This window comes from Mytilus galloprovincialis, chromosome 2 (genome assembly GCF_965363235.1).
Source record: "Mytilus galloprovincialis chromosome 2, xbMytGall1.hap1.1, whole genome shotgun sequence".
Lineage (NCBI taxonomy): Eukaryota > Metazoa > Mollusca > Bivalvia > Mytilida > Mytilidae > Mytilus > Mytilus galloprovincialis.
Genome location: NC_134839.1, coordinates 68510960 through 68523129, shown reverse-complemented (window position 1 = coordinate 68523129; position 12170 = coordinate 68510960).

Genomic DNA, 12170 nt, shown 5'->3' with positions numbered 1-12170 from the left:
GTATGGCCTTCGACCATTAGCAAAATACACACTGTTATAGAATGAAAAAAAAACAAACATAAAAGATGAGCGAGAAAAAAATAGGGATACCGCATGGAAATTGGAAAATGGTCCGCAACATTAATTTAGTCAACTCACTTAGTTGAAATTAAAGACCAGGCGAATTTTAGCCTTTTGCAATGGATGTGATGTATGTTTAAAAAAAATCATGGTTTGTTTGGACATTTTTATAAATCAAGTCTTGTTTTTAAATTATTTGCAAGTAAGTTTTAAGTCATGAACAAATAATCACTCACAGAAAGACGTCAAATCCATCAACAAAAGAAAAAAAATAATAGACGACCGACAACGCACAGAATATCATGTATGTGTTCCGGACCATATGAGTATTTGGACCATACGCATATATCATGACCATAAGGGTATACTAATATGGTCCAAATACTCATAAGGTCCGGAACATACTTTATTTGCGATCACAAATGCACGAAGACGTCCATTTCTATGTAAATGGGTCGATTTTTTTATATAGATAAGATGAATGCGTTTCTGTTGCCAAGTGTTTTTCACAAGTATAGTAGCAGTATAGCAGAACGGTTTAAGTTTCCTATATACACCAAATGATACATTTTGCCAATACAATAACGTAAATGCATGCAAATTTCACAAGGTTTAATCCAAATAGCTTTCTTACTATCCAATAACTTTCAAGTACGAAAAAGACAGGGCAGAAGTATATTTTGTCTTTATGTTTCGTATTTGCACAACTTTTGAAGGTGGATTATGCATTCGTTCTAAAATAAAATTAGACCAGATAAAAGTTAAAAGATTACATAACTCGACAATCGCAATTGTTAAATCCGAAAAAGATAATCAATCAATACATGCATTCAGTAAGTCATTCTTTTTTCTGAAAGAACATGGCTTTGCGATATCTTATTATGAAAATTGATTGTCGAAACATAACAAAAACACAAGTAAAGGACGTTTAATTAATCAATATAAATCAAAACACAAATTCCTGATTAGTATTTCCAATTATTTTATATAGGCGTTGAGAACCTTTGGTGACCCCACGGTTTAAATGTTTATATTAAGGACGTCGTGAGCAATGGGCGTTATAGACGAACGTTCACCTAATCTGTCCCAGTCAATGGGATATTAAAGTGCGCCAATCAATGTCCATAGCCACACTGTTATGAATTCGATACTATATTCTGTGTTCATATGTTGTCAAACGTCAGATCTGCTCTGGAAATATATATATTATTTTTAGAATATTCAGTAATTTTGCATACAATTGTGTAGTGTGGATTCATTATTATTCAAGGGATACCAATTTTCGTTGTTTTCGTGGGTACTGGTAAACCAAGAATTAAAGTGTTCAACGAACAACAAACTTTATATAGGCCAGTATGCAGTCTTTGGCAAAACCATAAAAATCAAATATCCACAGAAAATGCAACTTTTCCTCAATCCATGAAAATTGGTACCACTTATATAAAAGTAACCACAGTATTAGAACTTGACATTTTTTCATATACATACAACAAATTGATGAAAAAAATATAATTTTTCAGTTATAAAATTTAATTATAAAAAGCCTCAGTAACCTTTAACAGATTAATAGCAGATCTGACTGTCACCTGAATTAATTCACATTTTCAGATGTTAAGGGCAGCAGCTACAGTTTCAAGGATGTTCAATATTGGTGTGACTTGCAAGCGTTCAAATTCCTGCAAAATGCCACTTTTGGTGGGATGTCATGTGTTTAACTGTCTCTTATAATAAAAAAAAAAACAACGCTTAAATGGTATTTAGAATAAAGGATGCTTATCTTATGTTTCTTACACAAGTCAACTTCTATATCTTTAAGATTACTGTTTTTAATTCTAACATTTTGATAGAATCATAAATAAAGGCAACAGTAGTATACCGCTGTTCAAAATTCATAAATCGATTGAAAAAAAAACAAATCCGTGTTACAACTACGACACAACAGAAATACATCACCAAAACAATGGACATTTTCCTGATTTGATACAGAACATTTTAAAGGAACAAATTGGTGGGTTGAACCAGGTTTTTAGGCTAGTCAAACTTCCCGCTTTTATGGCAATGTTAAATAAAAATTAAAATGACAACATTGCATAACAGGACTACAATGCAAATAAATAGAACATATAGGACAGATAAACGCACAAATAATAGCTATCAAAAGGTCCCATTTTTATAATTAAATACGCCAGGCGCACCCTTAGATCAAAAACGTTCAAAATCCAAAACAAGTACAAAGTTGAAGAGCATTTGGGCCAAAAATTCAAAGAAAATGTGCCTGATACCCCTAAGGTTATCTGCCTGGGATAAGAACATCCCAGAAGATGTTCTTTATTTAAATAGTTAAAATATAAGCAGCATTTTTTTCACTTTACTTCTTAATACATTCACGTGAGTACAGATTGTAATTAGCATCTATTACCTGTGTTTTTAAGAACTTGTCTCTACGTTTTTAATACAAATACTTCGTTGGAACACTTATTGGTCTTGGCTTCTTTGTTTTATCCTTCTCACTCTTAAATACTATATCCCGATTTTTTAAGTCATCAATCTTGCTCATTTCCCTAGTTTCATCTTTCCAAGTGAGCAAAAGAAAAAAATAATAACACTGCTTAAAAACACAGAAACTGCTTCATAACTTACTAGATCCGGAACTATCAACAGACAACAAAAGACGCTTCAACACAAATCTGTGTGACAAATGTTATAATTTTAGCTTCCGAATAGTAAATCTTCCTTTCTTGCGTAGACATGTATAATTAAGAATTCTTGCTTCACGTGAGTACGGTGTGTACATAGCACCGATTTTTTAAAAAACATATATGACCACTAGTTCAAAACAAAGATTCCCTCGGAAAAAAGTTATCGATCTGGCCTACACTTGTTTAAGACAATTATATACCTGTAAAATGTGTTAATGTGCATATTCGTGTGATGATTCAACCTTATCTTCACAGATTACCAATGTAGATGTAGATACCCTCTTTACAGATTGTACAGTCAGAAAGAAATGTTAATGTTTCCGAAGCAAAATAGTTATACATGTACTGATGTTTAAAACCCAGTCATTATCGGGTAAATGTTTACTTGGTGTTTCTGGTAAATTAGAATCAAACCTCCTGTTATTCCTTGATAAAACTCTGCCTTTCCAATACCGAGACATTTCTTAGTTAAGTATTTGTTGTTCACCTAAGTTCATTTTCATTTTTTTGTCATCGATATGTTCCTTATATGTCAAATATTATGGTGGCATTAGTTGTCATGGTTATAGCGTTAAATAACACAGATTCCAAAAAGAAAAATTGTTTTTGTACCTGTTATTTACCTTTGTATTTACTACTTTCAAGTGAAGTTCTATAATTATCATAATATATATTTTGAAAGAAATAGTTGAAAAATACAATTTATGCTTTACATATTACATGTTCGACAGTATATATTGAAGACTCCTTTTCATACTTTTGTTTTTTCACTTGAACCAATAGATCCTAAACATACCACTTTGTTCAAAGACTGTCATGTTATTTTGATACTAGTAGTTTGTTATCTAGAAAGCGCTTAGACAAGTATTGTGGTTTTTGGTTTTGTTAGCACATCTTTGATGAGATCTGTTAAATATATTATCTGCTTTTCTAGACTCGGACGATTTAAAGTTTGACGTAATTCCTGCAAAAGTAGGCCCTACGGACACTCTGGGTGCATATCTAAGATCAGATAGTACTACCACGAAGACGATATAATCTATTTAGATGTCATACGTGGCTTTGATTTAAGTTTATTTGAAATAATACATTTTAAACGTTAATCAATTGATCTTTATTTTCCATGAAAGCTGTATGAGAAAGGAACAAGGGAAAACGTTTGCAACAATAAAGATTTCAGCTATGATTAAACAATATGACTTATTGTCTGGCTGTTTATTGTAACGCTACAGGATGCTCGTAGCAAGTTTCCGGAAATATAAAACAAAATGCTATTGAGCAGCAACACCTTGATACGATGACAATTTTATTCTCCTAAACAAGAAACATGTTTATATTTAAACGTTTTAGTTTGGCGTCTGGCGTATAAAATTATAATCCTGGTACTTTTGATAACTATTTACACCACTGGGTCGATGCCACTGCTGGTGGACGTTTCGTCCCCGAGGGTATCACCAGCCCAGTAGTCCGCACTTCGGTGTTGACATGAATATCAATTATATGGTCATTTTATAAATTTTCTGTTTACAAAACTTTGAATTTTTCGAAAAACTAGGAATTTTCTTATCCCAGGAGTAGATTACCTTAGCCATATTTGACACAACTTTTAGGAATTTTTGATCCTCAATGCTCTTCAACTTTGTATTTATTTGGCTTTTTAACTATTTTGATCTGAGCGTCACTGATGAGTCTTATGTAGACGAAACGCGCGTCTGGCGTATAAAATTATAATCCTGGTACTTTTGATAACTATTTACAAAACAAATGATATAAAGTAATTTTATTATTACAGCGATCCAATTGATATCCATTTACAATTCAAACTAGAAGAGGAAAATTCTCTCACAAATTGATTTGGTCATCAGTATTTAGCTGAACATAAATGAGAATAAGTAGTTAATTATAACATAGGGTTATTGGGTCGGACATTATTTGGGATAAGTAGTTAATTGTATCATAAAGTCTAATCAATAATTAATTTTCTTGCTACTGTCAACAATGTCCATTTTTATATATTTTTTATATTATGTTCTTTAGGAACACGACATGAAATTTGTCAATTGCGGACTAAATTGCTTTTGGATAGAGGCATTTGGATTTTTTGTTTTTATATTAATCAATGAAAAGATAACAAGTATTAAAAAAGATATTCCTTTATATTCGAGATATTTTGAAGGGAACTTACGTGGGTCATGACCACCCATCAATTCATCTTTTTGTAATGGTCTATGACAAGCTGAATTTTGAATTACTGTTCTGATATAGTTAAAGAAAATCTTAACACATGTATGCTCCATCAGAAACAGACGAGTTTTCGTTGTCGGAAGAAATGCATGCACGTGGTCAAATCCCTAATTCCAAAATATCGCCAGTCCAATTATTACTTCATTCTTCCAATTTATATTACATATACAGCTAAATAATGATAAAAAAACTACTATAAAAAACACAAACACAAAAAAAAAAACAACAACAACAACGGAAGACTGTAAATACTTACCGAATTAGACTATTTACTGCGTTTGTAATAACATGAGCAACACGACGGGTGTCATATGTAAAGCAGGATCTGCTTACTCTTCCGGAACACCTGAGATCAACCCCAGTTTTAGGTGGTGTTCGTGTTGCTTAGTCTTTAGTTTTCTATGTTGTGGCACTCTTCTATTAATAGCAAATGTGTGTTACCCAAAAACGAAATTACCATTCAATATATAATTTGAATGTAGTATTGCGATTACATTTTGTCGCTCACTAGTATAACTTATTTCTATGAAAAATGTGTATCGGCATTTTGATTTGCAGGTATATACATATATGCTATGAAATACACTTAATAACAAATGCATATGAAAATGTACATATTGCAGTTCAATACAAACGTGTGTTTTGTTGTCCATATTAATTATTGTTTAAATAAAGTACAAATAAGAATAGCATTTATTTAGAATTGGTTAAATTTGCCATGGTATTATTATAGGTTAGACAATACTTGGTCATGTTTATGAAGATTTAAGCCCAAGGCGAAGCCGAGGGCTGAAATCTTCATAAAACATGACCAAGTATTGTCTGACCAATTTAGAACATATTCACACTTTCGAGTGACCTTACAAAACTATCCTTTCCCATTGTAATATTCAAACCTAAATAAGAGTTCACTTTTTATAATGAACTAAATATAAAACATAGGTAATGATCTTTTCAATGGATGAAATGAAATAGCACTGACATAGATTGTGAAGGATAAATTGTTTTTCTTCTGGTTCAGGTAAAAGTTAATACTTATATATCTTTAGATTTTTTTTGTTTTAAAAAGCAACACAATGTTATATAAATCCGCTTTTTGAAATTTGATTTTTTTATAAATATAAAACTCTCTGTATGAATATTTGAATTCAGACCCTTCAACATTAAATGCTTACTTTTTATTGATAAATTTAAATGTATTGTGTTTCCCCGAAAACAATCTTTTGCTTTATATATCAGCAGTCTGGCATTGTGTTTTTTTGAAAGAAAAAGAAAATAATTCCCTCAAATGTAAGGTATATAAATTAAATAAATATCATTTTATTTATCATTACAATTTTTTTGTTGTTTATTCTATATATGTGTACCATTAGAAAATGCATGAAATTTTGCAAAATTCAAAAAGTTTTTATTTTAATCTTTGCTCTTTCAGCTTTAATCAGTCGGCTATTTTCCCAAGAAAAATGCCTTAAGGGATTGTACACTTTGCTAGTGCAGCTATTACGAGTTCACTTTCATAATTAACTGACAATGAAAAGTCATTCATGTCTAGCATTTCATAGAGCATGGAAAACTATGAAATATGAAAATTAGAGGGCAAAAACTGACTTTTTATTGGACGAGAAGGGATGGGTATGTTCTAATCGTCTCGTTAATCATTCGGGGATGAAACGCCCTCGAGGAAACGCCCAACAGCAGTGGCATCGACCCAGTGACTGTAAATACTTACATCAAAGATATCAAGCTTATAGTTTTGTACGCCAGATGGGCGTTGTTTTTCTTCATCGGTAACACTCGAATAAAAAAAGTACAAATCAAATATTAAGTTGAATATTATTGATAAAACAATCTGAATAGTTGTGCATTACACGACTCAGAAAAAGTTTACGTGGGGGTAAACAAATCTTACAGTTCTGATTATTTAACATTTTATGAACACTTTTACTGAAAATTAACATTATGAAACTTCAATGCAGTACAAAAGTGCTGACAACTGGGTTGGTTTTCCATTCGCATACAAATACAAATGTCATCTTATCAGTAAAAGGTATAAATCAGTATTAATTTGTAAATCATATAGTATGCATAAAAGATGTCTTCAGTTTTATGAGCATGTTTATTATACTATATATACCTGGTGCAAGTTGGTGTATTGGTATTAAAACATAAGAGGCCAAACTATAATATATACTAGTATAATAATTTTAAACCATACTATAATACAATGATGATTTTGATTGAATTGAGTTGGTATTATATTCGTTTTGGTTTTATTTAACCGAACCTATTAATTTCGATTGTTTGTTTGAAGTAAATTCTTTAATAAATCCATCCTTATATATGAGCGTCACTGATGAGTCTTATGTAGACGAAACGCGCGTCTGGCGTACTAAATTATATTCCTGGTACCTTTGATAACTTTTTACACCACTGGGTCGATGCCACTGCTGGTGGGCGTTTCGTCCCCGAGGGTATCACCAGCCCAGTAGTCAACACTTCGGTGTTGACATGAATATCAATAATGTGGTCATTTTTATAAATTTCCTGTTTACAAAACTTTGAATTTTTCGAAAAACTAAGGATTTTCTTATCCCAGGCATGGATTACCTTAGCCGTATTTGGCACAACTTTTTGGAATTTTGGATCCTCAATGCTCTTCAACTTTGTACTTGTTTGGCTTTATAAATATTTTGATATGAGCGTCACTGATGAGTCTTATGTAGACGAAACGCGCGTCTGGCGTACTAAATTATAATCCTGGTACCTTTGATAACTTTTTACACCACTGGGTCGATGCCACTGCTGGTGGACGTTTCGTCCCCGAGGGTATCACCAGCCCAGTAGTCAACACTTCGGTGTTGACATGAATATCAATAATGTGGTCATTTTTATAAATTTCCTGTTTACAAAACTTTGAATTTTTCGAAAAACTAAGGATTTTCTTATCCCAGGCATGGATTACCTTAGCCGTATTTGGCACAACTTTTTGGAATTTTGGATCCTCAATGCTCTTCAACTTTGTACTTGTTTGGCTTTATAAATATTTTGATAGGAGCGTCACTGATGAGTCTTATGTAGACGAAACGCGCGTCTGGCGTAATAAATTATAATCCTGGTACCTTTGATAACTTTTTATACGTATACTGATTGATTTATACATTAAGGCAATAGTGTAATGATGTATTAATTGACGTCATAAAATTGTGAAATTGAGGAACAAAATATAAACGTAACTAAATGGAGACAAAACATACAAAAAAGTATCAGCTAAATTTCAATGTATGATTATTGATGTTGGTTTTGAAAGTAAATTTAGGTACATGTAATAAACACGGAACAAAAGATTAATTCTTATTTCGTGATAAGCACTAATTAGCGGTCAATTCTTTCCTAGATGTGTGTTCCGGTAACTGATCTTGCATCAAAGAATATATGCAGGCGGTGATCCATTAAAGACTATAAAACGCAAAGAAATATAACAAATGATGTCATGATTTGCTCGACAAGTTTATTTGAAATAGTGTGATAATGCAAACACCTAAACAACTATAAAGCACATTAGGAAACTTGTAAAATCATAGACAATAAACAAATATTGATAAACTTACAGATTATAAAAGAAACACTTTGTAAAAGAGATATCAATACACCATAACTATAAACATGCAAACATGCAAAGGAATATACATTAAGCATGAAGAAACTTTGTATCGCCTCGACACAGAACTAATGAATATTTGATGGGGAAGTATTGAAATGTGGTTTGTTTCAATCACTTTGATTTGATTAAAATAGTTACTTATTTTCGAAAAAAATAATTGAATGAATAAATGAATGAATGAATATTCTATTTCAATAGCAAATATAATGCCATAACAAAATAATATTTATAGGTCGACAATAATGACAGTAAACATGGAACAATACAATGAAGTCGTATAGCAAACACAGAACTACAACAGTTATGCAAAAATAATTAGTAGAACAGAGATAACAATCAACATATATAAAAAAGAAGATGTGGTATGATTGCCAATGAGACAACTCGCCACAAGAGACCACAATGACTCAGAAATGAACAACTATAGGTCACCGTACGACTTTCAACAATGAGCAAAGCCCATACCGCATAGTCAGCTAAAGAAGGCCCTGCAATTAGAATGTAAAACAATTGACATAATTTTGATTGAATTAACTTTTTAAAACATGTTTAAATGAAATTTCAACCATGTTAGATAAGAAAGAAAAAATATTGAACTTTCTATTGCTATGTAACTTTGTAAAAACTTTAATAGGTAGCATTGTAGACATTACAAGGGGACCAACATACAACAAGTTAAAAAAAATTATATGGTCACAAAGTTAAATAAATCGAATGCTATAACAGGGAGTTTTATCATTATTTCTTATATCTATCTTGACTGGTGGGGTCGTCATTTTATTTAGTTTGTAAATAGTTATCAAAGGTACAAGGATTATAATTTAATACGCCAGACGCGCGTTTCGTCTACATAAGACTCATTAGAGACGCTCAGATCAAAATAGTTAAATAGCTAAACAAGTACAAAGTTGAAGAGCATCGAGGACCCAAACTTCCAAAAAGTTGTGCCAAATACGGCTAAAATCATTTATTTCTGGGATAAGAAAATCCTTAGTTTTCCTAACAATTCAAAGTTTTATATTCCGAAGAATGACAGTTATTCGAACAAACTGTTTCAATAGTATCATTATACAGGGTACTTTCGGTAATAGTGCACACACAACTTCTGTATATAAGCTTTCTTTACAAGACAAGTGTAATGTATCATTTCGTAAAATAAAACATTATCATGTACAGTTCTTTCAATAATTTAGTTACCGTATTGGAACACCTGATATAAAACCACCACCAAAATTCCGTTTTATGTTGCTTATTGTGATGACACAGTTTTGAAATGTCGTAAATGTTCAGCTATTGCATCAGTTTTCAAAACTAAACATTTCTAATGTTCCTGTTTTTGCATTTTCAATTAGTGTTTTGGGTTGGGTTTTTTTTTTTTGGATAGAAGGAGCAAATCAAACAAGAAAACTAACAGCCTTAATTAATGTAACAAAAAATGAAAGAAAAATCTGTAACGCACAGACAACAACCACTGAATTACAGGCTTCTTACTTTACAAGCACATACAGACAAAATGTGGCGGGGTTTCATATGACAAAAAAAAATATATTTTATTTTAAACTGTCTCTAAACAATGAAAACAAGATCAAGGACAATTGACGTACAACAGATTGAAACTATGTAACAACAGGCAACTCCTTTGAGTCATCCATGTCTTCAAACTTTTGAAAAGAAAGCTTTATGCAAAAAGTGAAGCAGACGTTGCCGGAAAGTAACAGTTGCAGGCAAGACAACAAAAAATGTGGTATAATTGCCAATGAGACAATTTTCCACCAGAGACCGAATGAAGATAGCAAATACAGGTCACTGTACGGTGCTCAAGAACTTCAGCAAATCAACAGTGCATAGTAAGCTTTATGCAATGATCATCTATATCTGTCTCTCTCTCCTTTTAAGCTCACCTGATCTAATGGGCAAAGTGAGCTTTTCTCATCACTATGCGTCCGTCGTCATCCGTCGTCACCGTCCTCCGTTAACGTTTTCAAAAATCTTCTCCTCTGAAACTACGGGGCCAAATTTAACCAAACTTGGCCACGCTCATCATTGGGGTATCTCGTTGTAAAATCTGTCCGACGACCAGGCAAACTAGTTAACCAAGATGGTCGCCATGGCTAAAAATAGATCATAGGGGTAAAATGTAGATTTTGGCTTATATCTCCAAAACAAAGCATTTAGAGCAAATATCACTGTTGCTTATGAGGTCAAGATCTATCTGCCCTGAAATTTTCACACAAATCGAACAATCTGTTGTTAGGTTGCTGCCCCTGTATTTGTAATTTTAAGGAAATCTTGCAGTATTGGATTATTATCTTGAATATTTATATAGATTGAGATACACTGTAAACAGCAATAATGTTTTGAAAAGTGAGATCTACAAATAGGTCAATATGACCAAAATGATCAATTGACTCCTTCAGGAGTTATTGTCCTTTATAGTAAATTATTAACAAATTTTTGTAATCTTCCAAAAATCTTCTCCACTGAAACTACTGATACAAATTCAACCAAACTTGGTCACAATCATTATTTGGGTATTAAGTTAACAAAATGTGTCCGATGACCCCGCTTGCCAAACGACATTGCAGACATGTCTAGAAACAGAACATACGGGTAAAATGCAGTTTTTAGCTTATATTTCTGAAACTAAAGTTTTTAGAGCAAATTTGACAACAGGGAAAACTTTTAATCTGGTTATTATAAATCAGTCCTTAAATTTTCAGATGAATCAGACAAGACTTGGGTTGCTGCCCCTGAAATAGTAATTTTAATGAAATTTGGCATGTTTTGGTTATAATCTGGAATACTATTATAGATAGAGCTAAACTGTACACAGCCATAATGTTCAGCAAAGAAAGATCTACAATTAAGTTAATATGACCAAAATGGTCAATTGACCCGATAAGAAGTTATTACCCTTTAAAAGTCTAATTAACAATATTTTTGTAAATTTTTGTAATCTTTTATAAAAGTGTTCTCAAGAAACAACGGAATCAAATTTAACCAAATTTTGCCACAATCCGCATTAGGGTATTAAGTTTTAAATTGTGTCCGATGACCCTGCCTGCCAACCAACATGGCAGACACGGCTAAAAATAAAACAAAGTTGAAAACGCAGTTTTTTTTACTTATATCTCTGAAACTAAAGCAAAAGTATAATGATTGCATTATTTCATGCATCAATTGTAAATAAAAATATCAGGTGAGCGACACAGGCTCCTTAAAAGATTGTAACCTTCAAATTGTAGAACCATTTCCACATCGAAATTCCAAGCTGCTGAGATACAAAGCTGATGAGATACAACGATGATAGTGCATGCACTTGCCCAATGATCTCGACCAATCGACAAAAGAATGACGAAAGATACCAGAGGGACAGTCAAACTTATAATCGAAAATAAACTGACAACGCCATGGATAAAAATGAAAAAGACAAACAGACAAATAATAGTACACATGACAAAACAAGCAGAATAAGCAACACGAACCCGACCAAAACTAGGGGTGAT